The sequence below is a fragment of the Psammomys obesus genome, unplaced genomic scaffold (assembly GCF_907164565.1).
Source record: "Psammomys obesus unplaced genomic scaffold, mPsaObe1.curated_primary_1811, whole genome shotgun sequence".
Taxonomy (NCBI): domain Eukaryota; kingdom Metazoa; phylum Chordata; class Mammalia; order Rodentia; family Muridae; genus Psammomys; species Psammomys obesus.
Window position 1 is genome coordinate 2652898 of NW_026593947.1, and position 11469 is coordinate 2664366.

At 50.8% G+C, this 11469-nt stretch overlaps 1 long non-coding RNA gene across 2 annotated transcripts; it reads left to right on the forward strand.

Moving 5' to 3' along the window:
- Positions 1-9032: 9032 nt before the first annotated feature.
- Positions 9033-10501, forward strand: LOC129684441 (uncharacterized). 2 transcript variants are annotated; one of them, XR_008721336.1, is made up of 2 exons: positions 9033-9106; positions 9491-10501. It is a non-coding gene; the product is annotated as an uncharacterized LOC129684441 (long non-coding RNA). The 2 variants fall into 2 exon arrangements; XR_008721335.1 differs by lacking the exon at positions 9033-9106 and adding an exon at positions 9237-9314.
- The last annotated feature ends 968 nt before the right edge of the window (positions 10502-11469 follow it).

Below are 11469 nucleotides of genomic sequence, written 5' to 3' on the forward strand. Positions count from 1 at the left end.
CTGCTCAGAGACCCGCCAGCCCCCACTGATGGCCCTGAGAAAACATTGTCCACCTACAGAAGTGCAGAGGCAGGGAGGCGAACTAAGCATCACCGTGCAGGCCCAGCTGGCCTTCAGTTTACAGCCATCCTGCCCCAGCCTCCTGAGGTCCTGTCACACACGGGTACTGCTGTGTGCAGCTGGGACAGCTGATCCCCCTGAGCACGCTCCCTGCTTCTCAGGACTAGTGTAGCCTGCACCCTTTCCTGACGGGCTTCAGTCACTTGCTGCTGCAGGTTCAGTCCTTTGGGTACTGACTGTAACCTGTCTGAATGGACAGGCACTGCCCATTGACCTGCTGAGGGATGCCTTGTGTGAGGGAGTCCTAGGTCACACTTTGAGTTTGTGCTGGTGTTGGCACAAGGGCAGACAGAGCCACACAGCTCATTACAAAGCATGGCACGGTGGCCCAGATTTCCTACTGAAGTTAGAAAGCAGACGTGTCAGGGGCTTTGTGAAGAGAATGTTCTCAGCAGAAGATTAGAAATTCTGCTCAAGCAGGAATTCCCACAGGATGTATGTGAACCAAGAAACGGGAGTCCTAAGAAATTCTGCTGGAGGTTAAATTTAGAAAAGAGGCCAGAGGTCTGTGAGCAAGCATGGTGTGTGTGTGTGTGTGTGTGTGTGTGTGTGTGTGTGTGTGTGTGTGTGTATGGTGTGCAAGCATGGTGTGTGTGTGTGTGTGTGTGGTGTGCATGCATGGTATGTGTGAGACAGAGAGAATGGATAGATAGATGATAGGTAGTAAAGAGAGAGAGAGAGAGAGAGAGAGAGAGAGAGAGAGAGAGAGAGGGAGGTCTCCTGTAGCCTGTGCTGGCCTCAGAAGGAAGTCTTGAGGGAACCCTCACTAGACTCTATTTAAGGTTGACCTTGAATGTAAGACCTCCTGCCTCCACCTCCCTGGGATCGTGAGCATGTTTTACTGCATGAAGCCCAGGGCTTTGCACATGTTAGGCAAGAACTGTGCAAAGTGAATCACACCCCTTCCCTACCCACCTATCTTAAAATGGTGAAAGCTCCTGGAAAAGCAAGTGTCTTCATGTGCACCCTGAACTGAACTGGCATAAACTGCCCAATGAATGGCTCCTTCAGAGAACTGTGAAAATGTCTGTGGGCATAGAATCAGGAGGGTTTGGGACCGTTCTTCAAGGCGGCTGCATCCTCAGTGCCAGAGGCTAGTCTGAATGACAGGAGGAAAGGAGGAGGCCAGACAAACTGCAGCACTTAGCCCTTTCTGCATGTTGGCCCCCAGATGTGGACAGACAGGCCCACACTCCTGTCCTGTCACCTTCTCTGCCGCAGTGGACTACGCCCCCCCCCCCAAAATGCGAGGCGAAAAAAGCCCTGAAGGGTTCTGCCACGTATTCATCTCAGCAACAAGATAAAGCTGCTAAGGCGCAGAGTGTGTGGGGAGTGTTTACACCACAGGACTCTATGACCTGGCTGAGGCGGTTCAGCCTAGCACAGGGCGAAGGCTGAGCCTTTGGTCTAGATCAGCTTCAAGCCCTGGCTGTCAGTGACAGGAAGTAGGATCAGTGTACAGATTTGTTTGGATACAGGGAACCACCTGTCTGCTCTCTTTCCACAAACACTCTTGTGCTGTGGATGCTCCCAGCATATCTTGCCTCCCTCCCCCCGGCAGGGTGCATACGAAACTGCTCACACTTCTGGAGAAACAACATATTGTTTTCCTCACAGCTGACAAAAGGAAATACTGGGTGAGCGTGGCTCCAAACATCAGCCCAGAGGCATCCAGGTACCACGGGGGAGCTTGCGAGGAGCAATCTGGAGCAGATTCAGCACCCACAGAATGTGATCCACATTGAAGAGCTGTGCTGCCCTGATTCTGCAGCCGCCAGTGCCTCCACAGGTCCTCAGGGCTGTCCCTGGGCAGCTCTGTCCTTCCACCCTTGAATTTAAGGGGTTACCCCTGTGAAGGAACATGCCAGCACAGCCAAACGCTGGCTTGGTAAAGAGCCTGAGAATGAAAAAAGATGCAGGGGAGATCCATCAGAGAGAAACACTGTGTGATAAAAAGATGACAGATCCGACTCCAGGTGCTGGGCTCTGAGTGCCTGGCTGATTTGGCAGGAATAGGCGAAGGCCAGGAAGTGACTTAGCTTTGGGCTCCAACAATGCAGGTGTTAAAGATGGTGTCATGGGTGGAACCTCATCCCTGGGAGCCATCGACAGTGATGATGGACCTTGCAGAGCTGTGTCAACGAGACGGAAGTGATCAGGGACAGTAGGATTCAGCAAGGCCCATTGGCATCTTACTTTGAACTCTATTCCTGCCCCTCTCTGACAACTTCTTTCTGGCTCTGGGGCTACAGATCAATGTAAATATGTCAAAATTATGAAGGCTGGTATTGAAGAAGCCCCAGACACATTGTCCTAAATATTTTGCCCACGTAACCTCCCTAGCATTCCGTAGGACAGGGCAGCAGGTTGGGGCTTCTGTTTGTCATTGTGGAAACTGCTGAGTTGGAAGGAGAGCATTCCTAACCCTTGTTCTAGCAATTCCAGCATATGAAGGGTTAAGGCAGGAGGATGGCAAGTCTGATCCTGGCCTGGGCAACTGATCGACATTATCAAAAAAAGAAAAATAAACAAGAAAGAGGGAGAAGAAAGAAGAAAAGGAAAGAAGAGATGAAGGGAAGGGAAAGAGGGATGAATGGAAGGAAGGAGGCAAGGAGGGAGGAAAGGAAGGAGAGAAGGAAAGAGGGAAGGAAGGAGGGAGGGAGGGAGGGAGGAAAGGAAGGAGGAAATCAATTACAGAAGCATGGCTTTTGGGGAGGGTGAGTGTGCAGGGCCAGAATGAGGATAACGGGGAGTCATAATTAGAACGTAACAACATCCATGGCCAATGCTACAGCCAAATTTCAATTTCTGCTGCAAGAAGGGCCAGGATGCAGAGCCCCAGGGCACCGCCAGATGGGAAGGCATCCCTGCTCTGAGCCAAGTGGCTCGCAGAGAGCCCCACGCTCTGAGGTGCCCGGGCAGTCTTAGGCCTCCTCACCTATTGGGGTTGCTCCTGTTTCACTGACTGCAGCGAACACTTACAGTGAACTGTTCATGTGGTCTAATGCTTCCCCTAAGTGCAGGGATGTTTTCTTAGGAGACCTCAAAGACTGCCCTGCGCACAAGGCCTCCTGCAGGACTGGGAACATAGAAGACTGGTTATCAAGGAAGAGTGTGCCTCTGCCAGAAGACACGGGACTTGGTTGCTCGTGCTCCTCCTCAGGAGGATTTTATTACAAAGCTCTGCCGCATAATGTAAAGGAGAAAACAGAACAGGGTGTGTAGAGCCAAATGAACAACAGCAGTGAGGAGTGAGGAGCACCCAGCCCATAGCGGTGATGCCTTACGGAGCCATTGCCGGGTCCCCGTGAGAGCAGAGAGAGGCGTGCACACACACACACACACAGAGAGAGAGAGAGAGAGAGACCAAGAGACAGAGACACAGAGACAGAGAGGTGTACGTATGCACTCACAAAGAGATTAAAATACAAGTTGGGCTGTCCCTTAACATCAAGTTGTGGTGTGGGATTTCCTGTATTGTGGCTACAGTGAAATCAGTGGCCATTGAGGGCGTGCCCACGCTGATGTCTGTCATCTGAGCAGCTGTGCTGTTCTCCGAAGTGCCGCTAGAGGGGGCGGGAGCTCACTGTCGTGCCTGGTGCCCAGAGCGCCGCACCTTGGGTGACTGTGGATGACAGTTGGGAAGGCAACCTTGGATCTATCCACACTTATTGTGCAAAGAAGGCTGAAGAGAATGGAACAGAACCCACGTAAGAAGGCTGGAGGAGGGTGGACCCCTGGAGCCAGTGGCCAGTGGGCCGATGAGAGACCCTGTCTCCAAACAAGCTGAGTGCTGGCTGAGGAATGACAGCTGAGTAGTCCTCTGACCCCCACACACGCTCAGTGGAAGGAGAGAATGGGCTCCCACACACTGTCCTCTGACCCCCACATAGCCCACACACATACACACGAATGAGATGTAGCAACGTCTCACAGAAAGAGCAAGGCCTGTCCTACACCCTGCCCTGCACAGCTGCAGAACCTTCCTGGGATAAACAGCAAGGCCTCCGCAGCGAGATCTGAGCCGGAAGCAGGAAGTGCTCTCCTCACCAGGAAGGAGATGGGAGCTTGACAAAGAAATGGGAACTGTGTCGTTCCCGGGAGAAATCAGCTTTGAGGAAATATAGACAGTATTTCTTAAGGACCTTATTCTTTTAATTATCATAAAATTGCTTTAAAATTAAATATATATTTAAAACTATATAAGCCATAAGTTTCCTTTATCAATTCCTCTTTGATGGACAACCTGTTTTTATCATTATTATTGTTGTTATTATTATTTTTGACGATGATGACGTTCCATGTCTCTTCCCACACTGGGAAACTCTTCCTTCTCTGGTGTTTTGAGACACCCTCACATGCTCCCATTTTCCTGAAACTCACGAGCATGGGTGGCCCTGAACTCACCATCCTCCTGACACCACCTCCCAAGTGCTGGGATTTCAGGTGTGCACCGCCACCTGTCACTGTCAGGGTTCAAGAGATCAAGAGACGCTCCTGGGCTCGGGGCCTGAAGGCACCTGGGAGAATTTGGTCAGTGGCAGTCGGCATCTCCCTGCACACCAGTGTGCCCCTCTCTGCACGTGGTCCCCCCTGGAGGCCATCTTGAAGGTCCGACCAGAATCCTCCCTCTCCCTCCTCTCCTGGACACAGGTTTCCTGTCTTGAAGCCTGGGCATCCTGGGGCCACACTCAGGTGGCCACTGTCAGCGCATGTGCGTGTGCCAGGCCTGATGTTCTTGCAGGGTGGGGTGGGGTGGGGTCTGGGTAGCATTCCTAACAGTGATGGCATGAATGTGTCACAACAGCTCAGAGCTAGGAACAACAATTTTTAAATCACACACACACACACACACACACACACACACACACACACACACACACATATTTTTCCTAAAGGTAGTTCCAGTGGGAGGGCTGAAAAAGAGTGACTAAGTTTCTCACAGTCACCCTCTTGGGGTTTGATGGGGTGAGCAGCTTGGCATGTGAGGTTCTCCAGCCTCCATGTGTTTGCCGATGGACCATGGCGTTGTTTTTAAAGTGGGAAATAAAGCAACACTGACTTTACATACAGGTAAAAAGCTTCTGGTTAGAACCAAGAATTCTTTTCTCTCCCCAGTGCTGATGGTGTGCGCAAACTCTGGGAAGGTAAGCTCCCCAGGGAGGAGAGCCCACTGAGGTCCCGGGGAGCAAGCACTGGGAGTGATGGCGAGGGAACACGGGAGAGGCCGAGGGAACAAGGCTCTCCTCTATCGTAAGTTACGGAGACCGGCGAGCGTGAAGCAGCTCCCTGTGCTGCTCTGTAGAGAGGTGTGCACACACAGAGCAAGTGCAAGATGGCCTTGTTACTTCTGTGGGAGGCTGTGGTTTAAAAAACCGTGGCTCAGTTTTTTAACAGATGCCCAAGACTTCCCAACTCTCGGAGTTGAGACAAGCAGGTACCGGTCACCAGCTCCGGAGGGGAGTGCCTAGGTCCTTTTCATCCGGACGCTCTGGGAAGCTTTCAGGAAGCCACCTCATACTGAAAATGGACCACCATGACCAGTGTCTTACAGCTTGGAGTCCTGAAATGGAGGATGTAGGATCCTGGATCCTCCTCTTCCCATTTGTTTGCTATCTTCCCCTTGTCTGCTATCCTTTGTGTGACTCTGGCAGGGGCAGGCCACCCAGCTCGCCTTGGGTGAGATGGTCTGGTGTCCCGAGTGGCGCCTTGAGGAAAACCTTCCTCACTTTTGGCACATGAGTCCTGTCCTTAGCAAAGGGTGTCTGCCTTTCTTTCTAGCTACCCAGTCCTGCTGTTCTTGCGGCTCCTGGATTGCTGCATCTAAACTGCTTTCAGCACTGTGAACAGGGGTGTTGTCCCAGCCTGGAAGTGGATGGGAGCCTGTTCTGAGCTCTGAGTCCCCAGAACAAAGGACAGCTGTGAAAATGCTTCTCACAGGCCGCTCCTCAGCCACGGGAACAGCAGGCCTGTGCCTCCACTTTTCTCTTGGAAAGCCAGCTGGTGACAACGCTGTCACTTAGCCCAAATGTGGTCATCGGCCTTACCCAATGTCTAAATCTGAGCATCACTAGTCCTTCCAAGCTTTATCGTCTTTACTGCAAAATTCATTCATTCTGGCTTTTCTGCAATTACCAAAGGACTCTGCAGTGAAAAACTAAAGAGTCAAATTTCAGGAGAAATTTATAACATTGAAAATGACCAACGTTCTACTCTACAATAAAAGGTTCTTCTAAACCATGATTTCTTTTTTTTTTTGGCCAGAGAGTGAGGCCTGGAAATTAAACAGTGAATGAGTTTCCTGGTAGTTCAGTCAGCCTTATGAAATACAGATGCAGAAGCAGGGCGCAGCCAGCATGCCAAGGGCACCGGGTGCCTTAGCAAGATCCACAGTGAAGCATAGTTGCCTTGGTGTTTTATTGCAGAGGGTCAGTGGGTCCCATGCATAGGTGAATACTCCTAGTGACTTAGATATTAATAGGAAATCCATCTCAATGTAAAATGAGAGTTATAACTAAGGCATCTAAGTCTACATTATATAAACTCAGAGTAGCAGAGTGTTAATTAAGTTCAGTCTCTGATTGCTGGGACTACATCTTATTACAATTTGCCATAGATTTTTCTGGCTGAACCTTTGCATAATTGCTTGTTGATTTCCATTAATGAAACCCAGGAAATAGAAAAATGGAAATTTAAAGCGTATATTTAAGCTTTATAACCAGCAGTCCAATCCATCTGGTCGACAACTTCTCACCATAATATGAGGACTGATTGGTGGCAGAGAAGTAGAATAAAGCTTTCCATGGCTGCTTAGATAGGCAGCCACAGGAGCCAGAGAGGAGGTCTAGACCCGGGGCCCGGAAGGAGTTCCCGAGGGTCTAGGTGACCTGGAGAGGCCTCTTCTTTCTTCAGACTGTGGTGTTCTAGATATTGTTGACTGTCAACCTGACACGTTCTACAATCACCCAACAGGGCCCCTCAACTGAGGGGTAGCTCAGATCAGACCAGCCAGTGCGCATGTCTGTAGGACCGTCTTGGTTGCTAATGATACAGGAAGGTCTAGTCCACCGCAAGTGGAGCCATTCCTCGGGCAGATGGTCCCGGGCTCTACAAGAAAGCTAACCAGGCATGGGTCCGAGATTCAACCAGCAAGCAGCATTTCTCCAAGGTCTTTGCTTCAAGGTCTGCTCTGGTTCCTGTCCTGGTTTCCTTCAGTGATGGACCATGTTGGTTGTCGAGTTCTATCACAGCAACAGAAGGAAACTGGAATACATGTATGTATACTTAACCTTGTCATGGTCTCAAACAACAGTTCAGCAACTGCCTCTGGGAGTGAGCAGGTTGGGAGTGGAAATGAGGGTCTGGGAGACTCTGGAACCAGAGGCAGGTTCTTTCCGTTAGAAGCACAGTTCACATCCCTGCTCTCAAGGTCACTACAGGCTCTGGAGAGGTAGCTGTCAAGTCCTGCCCTGCAGACTGTACTTCTCCACGCCCTCCTGCCAACCGACCTCAGCTGCAGCCTGTGGTTTCCGGTTCCCTTTCTGCCTCCCTGCATGGCAAGTCCAGGTGCGGAGGAGCTCAGTTTCCACGACACTGCCCTTAGCCAGTCACTTCTGGGAACCGAGACGTAAACAGTTCAGCTTCTTTACCTGCTGTTGTGGGCTCTTCCTCAGGTGTGTGTTTTATTCTGCTCCTAGACCACACCTCCCCCACAGATATTCCCATCCCCCATCAGCCTCTGCTTCCCACTGTCCTCACCTGTACTTCCCAAACACTAAACAAACAAACAAACAAACAAACAAACGCTTAAACACCTGTGTGAGAAGCAGGCGTAAGACCAGCTGGCCCAAGTCCCAAGTTGCTGTGCAAGTGGACGACCTGGGGTGAGTTAGTTCCCTTTGACGTGAGGCGTGACACGGTGTGCATGGAAAAGGGCAATCAGAGAGGCAGCTAGCCCTCTCCACTGACTCACCCGATTAACAGATGTCAGGTCTGTGTGTCACTCACGAGCTTTGCTGTGTATTTCAGGGTTAGGGTTACCTGTCTTGTGTTCTTATGACAGCATAGAGGAGGTGGGAGTCAGTTTGGAGGCGGAGCATGCCACACACAATGGTAGATCACATAGAAAGATGGATGCAATGGCAAAGATTTGATGAAGACTCTTGGACGTTTGAAGTCTAAACCCAAGGAAGAGAGTAACTTATGAGCTACGAACAAAAAATTCAATACATAAGATTTATTAGCTGGCACTGCCATCTCTGCCAAACTCTAAGAGTGGGGAAACAGGCCAAAAGTGTGAACTAACGGCACTGTGCTCTCCGATTATTAACCCAGATGCAGTTGTACACACCTGTACCTTGACACCGGGAGGCTGAGGAGCTTGTTTACAAGATTTGCTCTTACTTTTATTTTTATTTCTGTGTCTCTATGTGTGCCATCCCTGTGGAGCTGCCCGCACAGAGGCCGGAAGAAGGTAGCGGGTCTCCCGGAGGTTCCCAACATGGGTTCCAGGGGCCAAACTTGGGTCCTCTGGAAGAGCAGTGAGTGTTTGAAGTGCAGAGACATCTCTCCAGTGCGGGCAGGGGCCACATTGTCTCCTGGAGAGTTCCCCTTTGGTTAGCAGGAGGCGGCAGTCCGCCGCTCAGTTCTGGTTCCTACAACCAGTTTACGTTTGTACAGTGCAACCTGTGAAGAGAGTGAGGTCGGAAAACCCAGGAATATTCCACCTGTTCTCCGTGGGGCCTGAAAATTAGGACAATTAAGCTGGGCACCTTCCACGGGATCATCCAGGCCGTCTGGAGAAGACTTTGTATTCCACCTACGTGCCACGCTGTGCCCACCATGTGCCCATTGCCTTCTCATTGCTCTGACAGAAACCCTGTCAGAAGCAGCTTACAGAAGGCAGGGCTGGCTCACAGGCTGAGGGCAGAGTCCATCCTGGAGGGCAAAACAGCCAGTGACCTTGCACCAAATGAGGAAGCAGAGGGTGAGTGCTGGCTGGGGCTCACCTCCCTCCCTTCTGTCCAGTTTGTGCTCCTAGCCAGCGTGGTGCCCTCACACTCGGGTCAGCCTGCCCTCTCAGTGAAAGCCTCCCGGAACACACAGGCGTGCCTCCCAGGCCCCACCCTGTGGAGTGTGTCACTTGGCACGCCTATGGTGGGGTAGGCTAACTGAGAGGGGAAGACACGCACTGGGTGAGCAACACCAGCCCCTGGGCTGGGCCCCTGAACTGTAAGGAAGCAAGCGAGCCGAGCAAAAGATTCACCATACTTTGCTTCCTGGCTGAGCAGGCATCACTACCGGCTGCTCCAAGCTCCTGCCCCCTTAAACTGGGCCCCAAATCATGCTTTCCTTCTTTGTGTTGTCGCAGCAATGGAGAAGTGGCTCAGCCCTGCCTCGCTCACCGCTGGCCTTCACTGTACCAATGCTGAGCTGTGGGAAAGCCTAGAGAAGTCAATGTTGGTGTCACCAATTTTAATACTGAAGCACGGAGGACCAGAGACACTAATGGCTTTCCTGAAGCTTTAACAGCTGTGCCAAGCAGGAACTTGATGTTTAAAAGAAACCTGCAGAAGGCTGGAAAAATGGCTCATAGGTTAAAGGCACTTCCTTCTCTTCCAGAGGACAAGAGGTGAGACCCTAACCCCAATCCTGTGGGGATCACAATGACCTGTGACTCTAGCTCTAGGGGATCTGATGCCCTCTTCTAGCCTCTGTGGGTATGCTGCTCCCCCTCCCTCTTTCTTTCTCCCTCTCTCTCCCTCTCTCTGACTCTGTGTGTCTCTCCACCTCTCCCTCTCCCTCTCCCTCTCCCTCTCTCTTTCTCTCTCTCTCTCTCCCTATCTCCCTCTCTTTTCCCATCTCTCTCCCTCTCTTTCTTTCCCTCTCATGTATTTTCAGCTAGATCTTCTGCAGGTACTATCAAAGACTTGTCCGGAGATGTAGTCTTCTTGGTGATTCTGAGTCCAGCCAGATGGACACTGAAAATTAGCCACCACACATATTTGATGGTGTGTGAACTGAATGTTAACAAACCTGCGAAACAGACATAGTGGGAGCCGGACAGGTGGCTCAGTGGGAGAAGCACATGCCATGCCAGCACGAGGACTAGAGTTTGAATCCACATAAATATGACGGCTGTTGGAGACCCACTTTGCAGCCCCAGTGATGGAAAAGGGAGACAGGAGATCCCTTTGAGCAAGCAGGATACCTAGACCAGCCAAATGGGACAGCTGTAGGTTCAGCAAGGTGGAAGAGATCGAGAGACCAAGGAAGACACTGGGCATCAACTTTGCCCCAACCGCACATGTGTAATCCACCCAAGATGGGCTGAGCTCCTCCCACTCATCACTGATTAAGAAATAAAATGCTTACAGCTGGATCTTATGGAGTCAGTTTTCTCAGCTGGGGCTTTTTCCTCTCTGATGACTCTAGCTTGAGTGGAGTTGGTCAGGTTGACATAAAACTATCTAGCACAATGTGGATATTAAATTTAACTAGCATTTATCACCAATTATGGGAGCAAATTACCTGGGGGAATCCACATCAAACATTCCATGTGCAAAATCGTATACGAATTAACTCAATAAAGTATTTTTAAATTGCATTTTCCACACAATGCTTACAGTGTGAAGCCATCGCAGCCTTTGCTCTGACACCCTGGTCCTCAAGAAGCATGCTCAGGGCTGAGTTTCACCTCTGCACTGCTGTGTGGGCTGTTATCCTTGATTATCGCCCAGTTGGAAAGCTCCAGGTTTTCTGTGCCAGGAGAACTCGCCCTTCCTGTGGGCACAGAACCGTAATCAGATGCCTGCTGTTACCGCTGAAAATTCCAAAATCTATTAGAGTAGAATTTACTTTGTTTTCATCTCTTCCACACTTGGACTAGATGTGAAATGGAAGTGATTGAAAAACAGCCTGTGAGAATGGGAGCAGCAGGCCTCCTCGGGGAGCCCAGTGCACAGGGGTGGGCTCACTGGGCCAGGGCTGGGTCTGACTGGAAACAACCATTTTCATTCAGGTAAGTAAAAACCTGAAGTAGTGGGGCTGGGGCAGAGCTGCAGCTACCTGGAGCCCAGAGAGAGAAAGTGCATGTGTGGGAGATGGAAGAGCTTCTGCCTCGGCCACTGCACACTCAGCTGGGCCTGGATGCATGAGGACCTGCCTTTCAGAGCAGTTTCTGGACCTCCTGAGGAGATACAGTCCTTGCTCCACAAGCTGGGGCCAGACTTTATGAAATTACTCCCTCGCGCCTTTTTCTACCTTAGAGACACAGAACTGTCTCCGTGAAAATCCCCAGCAGTAACAAGCATTGACAGTGAGGAAAACCGGGGGACACAGTGCTTGCTA